We start from the raw sequence: 10415 nt of genomic DNA on the forward strand, positions 1-10415 counted from the left end.
TCCATGTGGTTGTAATTAAAGGTAGTGTGTAAGTGTGTGCGAGTGTACGTGTGTATGTGCGCGCGTGTGTGCTGTATTGGAGGTCAGAGCGCAAACTCCTCGCCTCACGAGTCGCCATCACTGTAGGGCTGGCGAGCCTCGGTTGTCGGAGTTGTGCTGAGTGTTTCTCCGGTGTACGCGCAGATAAGTGAAGGTCTCTGGGGTGAGATATAGCCCACTGATTTGTTAAAGTGCCCCTTTTTCACTACGACAGTGCAGAAATTATGGTTTCAGTGTGATTTTGTGAGAACTCTCGTAAAATCGGTGCCGGGTCGATGGTTTGAGTGTTTTGGTGGCGGTGACATCGTAACATTGACCTCGCCTCTCAGCGGGAAGGTCGCGTGGAAACATTCAGCTGAGAGATCCCACATACTCTGTAGAGGATATATCCGCCTGTCAGGATGCCAGTCCGGAAGCAAGGTAAGCTAAGCCGTGAGAGGGAAGGTTCTCTCTAACGGGACTCCGGTCGCTTCCTTCCTTCCTCCTGTCACTGTCACTGGTGACGCAAATCTTCATGATGCTCTTGTTGTTACCAGCACGAGTGTGTCGCTGATGTGATGCTCCCAGCCTGGGTGTGCTGAGATGGGCCGTAGCAGTGTGCATATCAGCAACTGTCACCATCGATTTTCCTCCTTATGCATCACTGGATGTGGGAGTAACGTAAAAGTACTTCTTCCCAGTTTTCCCGTCTGTTTTCAGTTCTCTATTATTCATACATTTATCTCCTTTGCGTGCCACGTCTGTTATTATTAATAAGCTGTCATCTTTATATGGGAGGGTGCCGACACGCCTTCTATATGTTGTGGGCATTTAAACTTTCAAGGTCCTGGTATTCGGGAGTGACCAGTTTCTCATTTTTTCCACATCGACATTTGACTATGAAACCGTGGGAACCTTGTGGAATTCCTGATCACACGCCTAGAAGGAATAACCCATTGTCACCCAAGATTTCTTGTAAGAGGAAATGTACACATCCCACGAATATTACCAGTATTATGTCCCTCAAATCCACACTAAACTGGTAATACTACATACCTAACCAGTTCAGTAGTGTAGATTAACCTCCCTAACAGCACGGATATCAACATCAAACGACACACACCACAATCCCAGCTGGTGTACACATCTCTAGTAGCGTATTGCATTCTTTAGCAACCTGAGTGAATGGCCTTGATGCACGGGATGTCTTGCACTCACTAAAACGGGGTTAGCCGGCGAGGGAGGGTGGTGACGATGGTGGTGGTGGCGGCGGCGAGTGAGTGGGTGAGAGGGTGGGTGACTTGAGGGTGTGACACGGCTTTTTTTTTTTTTTTCCAGGTGTGAGAAGCTTAGCTTTTGGTAGGGATGTTCTTATCTGTAAGTATTAGGAACACGTGGGCAAAGACAGGTGGTGAGGCTTTCCTGTGATCGAAGGTGGTCGTTTGATGCTGGAGAGAGAGAGAGAGAGAGAGAGAGAGAGAGAGAGAGAGAGTGAGTGAGTGTGTTTTATGAAAGGTCGTGTAAGAGGTGCATGAGTTTACATGATTGTATTTTGAAGTGAAAGGGTTAAAAGATTCGTATTTAATTATTTGAATTAATATTTATTTGTCTATTTGATTTTCGTGTTCTTTTCAACACATTGAAAGCGGAATGTTTCACCACTTCTCTCTCTTTTCACTGACTTTTCATAATAGAGGCTGGTGACACTTTTTACGTATTTAGCATATTCCTATTAACTTTTTTAGGCTGCCAGCTCAAAGGAGACACAAACACACACCCGGTAGCTCAGTGGTTAGAGCGCTGGCTTTGCAAGCCAGAGGACCGGTGTTCGATTCCCCGGCCGGGTGGAGATATTTGGGTGTGTCTCCTTTCACGTGTAGCCCCTGTTCACCTAGCAGTGAGTAGGTACGGGATGTAAATCGAGGAGTTGTGACCTTGTTGTCCCGGTGTGTGCCTGGTCTCAGGCCTATCCGAAGATCGGAAATAATGAGCTCTGAGCTCGTTCCGTAGGGTAACGTCTGGCTGTCTCGTCAGAGACTGCAGCAGATCAAACAGTGAAACACACACACACACACTTGTAAGTACACGTTCTTTTCACTATTTTAATTACTGTTACACATCCTTGGTCTTTATTCATTAATTTTATACTGTGCAATATTTTTTCCCTGTTACTACCACCACCAATATTTCTTCCCTGTTACTACCACCAACAATATTTCTTCCCTGATACTACCACCAACAATATTTCTTCCCTAGTACTATCACCTGCCTTCCCACGTCTTTGGTGATAACATGTTCGAGCCTGTGAGCCTGTGTGTGTAATTCATTGGGCGGGAATCATTGAAGCATAATGTGGGGCGAACGGTGAAACAATACCAAGGCACGGAAGAGTTTATGATCCCAAGGCACGAATGGGGGTCGGGAAGGGAAGGGAGTGAGGGAGTGAATGTGTGGCGGAATGAACGATAGTGGCAGCCCGTAGTGGTGCGGGTAGAGAGAGAGAGAGAGAGAGAGAGAGAGAGAGAGAGAGAGAGAGAGAGAGAGAGAGAGAGAATAATTTAAGAGGTGATAGCGTGGGACACCGATGAAAGATGGGTGCTAGGAAAATACTTACTGTATTCATAAGTACTAGTACTAGTGCTACTGCTACTACTACTACTACTGCTACTGCTACTGCTACTACTACTACTACTACTACTACTACTACTACTACTACTACTACTACTACTACTACTACTACTGCTGCTGATGATGATGATGCTATTACTACTACTACCACCACCACCACCACCACCACCACCACCACCACCACCACCACCACCACCACCACTACCACCACCACCACACCACCACCACCACTACTACTACTGTTACCACCACCACCATTACCACCACCACCACTACTGCTGCCACTGCCACTGCTTTGCTACCACTGCTGCTGCTGCTGCTGCCACCAACCACCACCACCACCACCACCACCACCACCACCAACAACCACCAACCACCACCACCACACTGCCACACTACCACTGCCACCACTGCTGCTGCTGCCACCACTGCCACCACAACCACCACCACCACCACCACCACTGCTGCTGCTGCCACTGCTGCTGCCACTGCTGCTGCCACCACCACCACCACCACCACCACCACTGCACTGCTGCTGCTGCTGCTGCTGCTGCCACCACTGCTGCTGCACTGCTGCTGCTGCTGCTGCTGCTGCTGCTGCTGCCACTGCTGCTGCTGCTGCTGCTGCTGCTGCTGCTGCTGCTGCTGCTGCTGCTGCTGCTGCTGCTGCTGCTGCTGCCACCACCTGCACACTGCTGCTGCACTGCTGCTGCTGCTGCACTGCTGCTGCTGCTGCCACCTGCTGCTGCTGCCACTGCCACCACTGCTGCTGCACTGCTGCTGCTGCTGCTGCTGCTGCTGCTGCTGCTGCTGCTACTGCTGGCTGCTGCTGCTGCTGCTGCTGCTGCTGCTGCTGCTGCTGCTGCTACCACTGCTGCTGCTGCCACCACCACCACTACTGCTGTCACTGCTACTGCTACTACTAGTGTTACTACCACTACTATTACTGCTGTCACTGCTACTGCTTGTGCTTCTACTGCTTCTGCTGCTACTGCTTGTGCTTCTACTGCTACTACTACTACTACTACTACTACTACTATTATTACTACTACTACTACTGTAATTATTACTATTACTACAATTTCTATTACTGCTACTACTACTACTACTACTACTACTACAGAGAGAGAGAGAGAGAGAGAGAGAGAGAGAGAGAGAGAGAGAGAGAGAGAGAGAGAGAGAGAGAGAATGCCGAGTGTTGGTTCTTATCCCCGTGAACCTGATGGCCTTCACAGTTCGTCGGTAAGCAGAAACAGTTTCCCTTTAGAGTTTTTTTCACCGCAGTAATGAAGTTTGGTGTGGGTGATGTGATGAAGCGGCGGGTGTATGGTGAAAATGTTCAGGATAGTGATGGCAGTGGCGATGGTGGTGTTGGTGATGCAGTTCAGGATATTGCAATAGGCTTGGGTTGGTATAATGTGTTTGGTTTTAATAATGCTTGGGCTTAACTCCTTCAGTACTGGGACGCAATTCTACCTTGAGTTTTGGGTGTGATTAGACGATTTTATTTACATTAGGAAGCGTCTATGGTGGTCAGAAGATTAATTGCCAGTCTTCACTATTTAAATCCCCACGTAAGTTTCTGAAGCTGTATAAAATCAACAAACAGTAAACAGAATGAATATGAAAACGCGTCTTGTTACTGAAGGGGTTAATGAGTGGAATGATGGTGGTGGTGGCGGTGGTGAATGCTTATATTGGACAATCAGACAAACCACTGTATTCTTTTAGCTGTTATTACCTACAGGCTTGCAGTGAGATAGTACAAGGGTTTTCAAGATGGTATTCACAGTTGTAATGATATAGCTAGGTAAAAAAAGAAACGTAATTGGGAAAAAAAAATAATAAGAAAATAATTTGCCATCTTTGAAATTAGTTGTGTTAAAAGCATGATGTTTGAGAATATGGGCCTCAATGACCAAAGATGCTATGTCTATTGAGGCAGTGCTTAGAAGGAAGGTGGATGTCTGGGATCTTTTCTCGCGCCATTGATGTTTTAGAAGTAGTTGTTGGTGTTGATGCTATTGGTTGTGGTCATATGTGCAGGGGTGTTGATGTTACTGAATGATATTGAGACTTAAGTATGCTTTGGGTTTTTAATATAATAATATAGATTAGCTAAATGATTTAACTATGTAATAGGACTGGAAATGAAACTGTATGATAAATGTCTTACCTGTCTGATTGATCACCGTAGAGGTGTGTGGTCAGCCCTTGAGTCTCGCTACCACAGATATCTTTTTACGAACTTTGTCAGCCATGTGTTAAAGAGACGAAGTTTTTATTTTCCATTTTTATGCTGTGCGTCCCATACCTTAGTTTTTGTACAGTTATGCTTTGTAAAAATTTGATGCGATCCTATTAAATATGTTTGAAATGAGGGTAAAACTTCCATAAGTTTTAATTTTCACAAACAATTAATGATCAGGACACATTAGTTTGAGTCGTCCACAAGGGTGCCAGCAAGGACTTCAAATGCATCGATTTCCCTTGTAGCTTTGGGACTGTTTGTAGTGAGGTGGATGAAGGCCATGGGGCGGCTGAGTGTGTTGAGTGTGAGGACGAAGATCTGGTCGATTTTCAAGAGAATGTGGATAGAGGTGACAAGAAAAAAAAAAAAAAGAATCTTGCATGAGACAGATTCAGGTGTGGTGTGAAGAGAGCCATTGTTTTGGGTCAGTTTCTTATTCAGTTCTGTGTGAGTACTCCAGTAGAGAAAACTTTTGGCTCTGTTTTGATTCGTTTTACACCTTCGTGACGTATGCGCGCTGTTATTCCGTCTTGCTTGGTTGCTGGTGGTCGACTGTAGCCTTTGCTGGCGTGGGCGTGTTTCATTTCTTTTAGGTAGTGCCTCTTGAAAACTGGTGCTGGCTCTCTGGTGCTCCACTTGACCGGAGTCGTCAATGGCAGGGTGGTGTGAGGGCGACGGGTGGGTGACTGCTCCATTTGGCCGCATTCGGAAAATCTGTGCCACTCAACACTGGATCCCCTCATTCACCACTCGTGTACACTGACCACTCGGCCGCTATGTATTGCTGTTTTGTGTACGTCGTCTGCGAAGGTCAATAATAGTTTTACCAGGTGTTGGAAGGGAACAGGCAAAGCTATAAAGTGCTGGATGGTGAGGGCGAGTCGATGTGGCCTACCCTCACGAGACCCTTGCTGCCGAGAGACCAGAGACACTTGAGGGTTTGACTATTGCTCTTGAGGTTTTAAGATAGAAAAAGATCCAAAACACCGTTGCTGTCTTATCTTTTCCGGATATGTGCTTGCATGTCTATATTTAGATTCTGATTGGAGAATTTGTATGTACGTGAACTAGCTGCAGCAGACTAAAAGTAATCACATTTTATATTTTCTTGTGATTAAGATATCAATAAAACCTGGTATAGGATTCAGCCTGTCCTACATGATCAAGCTAATCAATGCAACAAATACACGAAGAAATACACAAAGGGAGAGAAAGTACGTAAAACGAAAAGCAAACAAAATATACGATATATATGGATAGGATGCAAAGTACCAGAGTGCCTAGGCCTGTCACTCAATGATTCAGTCCCTGTCACTGTTCCTTACCGGTCCAGCAGGGAACCGGAGTACCCATTTAATTAGAGAAACGAATCCGTTGTTTGTTGGATGCATTTATTTATTAGATACATTTATTTATGGTGTGTGCGCGTGTGTGTGTGTGTGTGTGTGTGTGTGTGTGTGTGTGTGTGTGTGTGTGTGTGTGGTGTGTGGTGTGTGTGTGTGTTTCAGTGCACTACAATGTTGCGTCTGGAGCTTGGGATAGAATTGTGTTCCGTGCCGTCACTGTCCTTGGAATCTCCAGGTGTTTGGAGTCCAGCGTGTGGAGACGTGTTTGGAATGGAACCAGCGAAGTACTGAATATCGTAGTTACATCCTCATACTGGGTGGTTTGATGGGCTTAACTTGATAGCTTGATGGCTGAGATGTAGTGAGAGTTGTAGTGGTGATGAGAGAATAAGGGAAGTGTGGAAAGGGAGATGAGGTAGTTTGGTGTGGTTGCGTAACAAGAAAAACCGTCTTTCTGAATGTCACAGCTGTGTTTAGTTAAATTAGTTTGGCAGGTGGACGAGAGAGAGAGAGAGAGAGAGAGAGAGAGAGAGAGAGAGAGAGAGAGAATTGCTGCTCTAGTTTTTGAGACGAATATAAATTTATTTCATACTGGACATTGAATTATGTCATCATTCATGCAGATTTAATGACCCGGACACATATTGCTGGGACGAGAGGCTGACTCACGTTGTCGACTCATCCTTTGAGATACCCCTGACTCACCCCCCCTTTTCCCCTTTCGTCCTCTACTCCCTTCCATTCCCTTCCTCACACACCGCAGCGCTCGCCTAGAATCTTAAAGCTGTTAGGGTCGGTGTTGGTGTCCGCGGCCTGTGTCTTTCAGCAGCGCCTCTCACTCCCTCCTGCCTCCCCGTCTCTCAGTTCTCTACCGCGCTAAGCTTTGTTCTTTGTGCCATCCTAAATGTAAAAAAGATGAACTCTGAAAAAAAGAAACCTGTATTGCTTAAAGCGGAAGAGAGAGAGAGAGAGAGAGAGAGAGAGAGAGAGAGAGAGAGAGAGAGAGAGAGAGAGAGAGAGAGAGAGAGAGATTGTGTTCGCTTTAGTTTCTCTCTAATTGTCGCACAGACTGGTTGCAAACTGCACTCGGATAATCTGCAGAGAATAGTGTATCATTTTTCCCCAACGTCCGTGTAACCTACATTATGAAGTGTAGCAGGCCGTCTGTGTGTCTGTTTGTGTGTACCTGACCTGCGCGAAAAGAAATGCGCTACTTGTAAAAAAAAAAAAAAAAAAAAAAATAAACTTTGTTATATGTATTTATTTAGTGTGTGTGTGTGTGTGTGTGTGTGTGTGTGTGTGTGTGTGTGTGTGTGTGTGTGTGTGTGTGTGTGTATACTATGATGCTACGTCAATTAAAACAGCCGGTTGTAACTTTTCCATGCGTTTTTTTTTTCTGTGTTGTATTGATCTGTCTGTCTGTCTGTCTCTTGGCTGCTCATCTATGGTTTTTCGTATTATATTGATGTGTCTGTCTCTGTGTCTGTGTCCAATTCGATACATGAAAAAAAAATCAGTTGGGATGTCCATCTTTATAGTCTTACACTTTATAGATTGCCATTTTAAAAGCAGTGACCTATTTAGTCCTAGAAAATTCCTTCCTTTATCCCTTCACACAAATAATCTGGTAAAAAAATCCTACACGCTCTTGGCTGCGGGCGAGGAAACTAAGGTCTTCCTGCCGCGCCTCTCCCTGCCTCCCTGCTTAACACTGCGCTTCCCTCCTCCCTTACGTTACGTCTGGTGCTGTTACGTTCACCGGTTAAATGGGTAAGATTGGCATCGGAGAGCCGATGAACAAAAAAACTTGCTTAACAATTTCGCTTGAGTCGAATGGGTCCGCGTGAATCCAACTTTGGGACAGTAGCGGGGCTTCATGAGACGGTGACGTGGAGGGTTCATGAGACGGTGACGTGGAAGGTTCATGAGACGGTGACGTGGAAGGGGAAGTAGAGAGGTGGCGAACGAGGTGGCAAGCGGAGGAGGTGATGGTAGTGGAGTATGTTACGGACGGGCCGTAACAGTGCGCATTCGGTTCTCGTTGTAAAGTCCTCGACACATACACACACACACACACACACACACACTCTCTCTCTCTCTCTCTCTCTCTCTCTCTCTCTCTCTCTCTCTCTCTCTCTCTCATTGACAAACCCCTTTCCTCCTCCTCTCCCTCGCCATTTCCTCCCAGCCCACGCAAGGCAGTTAAGGCGCGGCTCCTCCCACTGTCAGCCTTGTTCTCGCGCTTGTTTCAATGTGCAGTAATGAGGTTAAAGCTGAACACGAGCGGGCCAAGTTGGTGGGCCAAGTCTGGGAACGGTCGAGGAAGTGGCGTTGTCGTCTTGAGAACAACGAACGTAATGGAAATTTCATCAACCATCTCTGGAGGCAGTGCAGCGGGGACGGGAAGCGAGCGCAGCCAACTAATTAAACACGTATATACTTTAATTGCTCAATAAAGGGAAGTGGAGTTTATCTGTGGCGTGACTGAAGATTTTTCTATTATTTATCTTTGTTTTTGACCGCTATGGGTTTCTTTGCAGGCAAAATGACTTGGTGCAAGTTTGAAATCAGTAGACGATTTTGGTGTAAATTATGGACGTTGAATTTAATTAGTTGAGTATGCTAAGTTCAAACATTTAAAAGTGGTTGTAGTTTTATTGGCGCAAATTTGCCATCAAAACTCGATACCGGAGTAAACCACTGACGTTGAAATTAACTGGTCGAGTACGTAGTTCAAACATTTAAAAGTGGCTGTCATTATATAGTTTCACGCCTTCAATGCTAATGTCTGATAATACTTTGATAACATGAGCCGTATTCCCGTTCGCGGCTAAAATGTTTTAAGTTCTTACTATACTGCTCTGCCATTACCTCTTTGTATGTCTGCCTGGTATAGTTTTCTTGAGTCATTAGCGGAAACGAGTAATTCGGAATATTTCAATTTGACAAACCTTGGAAGACAACTATCCAGCTACTAGTCATTTGCTTCATTAACCTTCCTCTTACTTATTCATTGAGGTGTATACATTAATGACTACCACATTTGTGTTTAGGTATTCTGTATATGGTTTGTCTTGTCTGTTTGGGTTTCTGTAGAATTGCTTCGTAAGATGGATGTGTATTGAAGTTTCTCTCTCTCTCTCTCTCTCTCTCTCTCTCTCTCTCTCTCTCTCTCTCTCTCTCTCTCTCTCTCTCTCTCTCTCTCTCTCTCTCTCTCTCTCTCTCTCTCTCTCTTAACCTACATCATCACATCTTTCAGTAAACATGGCGTCATCTTTTACCCAAAATAGAACAGATAACGAAGGGAATTCTTGCACGAGCTGAATACCAGAAGCTTCTTTCCTTTTTATTTCCTCCTTTTCAACATTATCACTTATTTTTTCCCCTCTTATTTATTTCAACCACATTAACCTTTATTGTCACTAATTTTCCTCGTATACAGTATAATTTTCTCACACCTTATTCAGTTCCTTTTGTTTATGTATTCCATAGTAACCTGCATTTAGTGTTATATCTCAGCGTCTTCCGCTTGTGTTATTCTTGCATGGTTTATCATCGCATGTTCCATTATGTTGGGTTTACGTGAGGCTGAGAGGACGGAGGTGGGTTATTTGTGGCGGGAAAGCTACCAGAGGAAAGGAAAAGTAAAGGTGGGAAGGTAGGAGACAGGAAGCCATATACACAGACAGGGAGAGGGAGAGAAAGAGAGGGAGAGGGAGGAAGGGAAGGAGACTTAGGGAGGATTGGCGATTTATCATTACGAGAGAGAGAGAGAGAGAGAGAGAGAGAGAGAGAAGGCACTGATGCACCGTTCCGTTCTTCCTTCCTCGTTCCTCCATTGTGACTCTCTCTCTCTCTCTCTCTCTCTCTCTCTCTCTCTCTCTCTCTCTCTCTCTCTCTCGGGCTGGCTTTTAATTTCCCTCCTTTTGTCTCTAAAACCTCCTATCGATCTAGCATTTTTTTCTTATCTCTTTCCTCTTCCTCTTCCTCCTTGTCTCTTTATTTACACGTGAATGTTGTATGTTTATCCAATATATATGTGTCCTTTCTTCTACGTTTTACCCTCCTCCTCCTCCCCCTCCTCCTCGTTTGGTCTTCCTTTGTGTTTCTTTGTATTCCCTCTCTTCCTTTCTCGTATTACTGTTTTCCTCCTCCTCCTCCTCCTCAAAGAA

General features: G+C 45.2%; 1 non-coding gene across 1 annotated transcript; it reads left to right on the forward strand.

Annotated features, from left to right (window-relative positions):
• The first annotated feature begins 1792 nt into the window (after positions 1-1792).
• On the forward strand, positions 1793-1866 carry Trnaa-ugc. The gene has a single exon. It is a non-coding gene; the product is annotated as a tRNA-Ala (tRNA).
• The last annotated feature ends 8549 nt before the right edge of the window (positions 1867-10415 follow it).

Source organism: Portunus trituberculatus, chromosome 14, assembly GCF_017591435.1.
Source record: "Portunus trituberculatus isolate SZX2019 chromosome 14, ASM1759143v1, whole genome shotgun sequence".
Taxonomy (NCBI): domain Eukaryota; kingdom Metazoa; phylum Arthropoda; class Malacostraca; order Decapoda; family Portunidae; genus Portunus; species Portunus trituberculatus.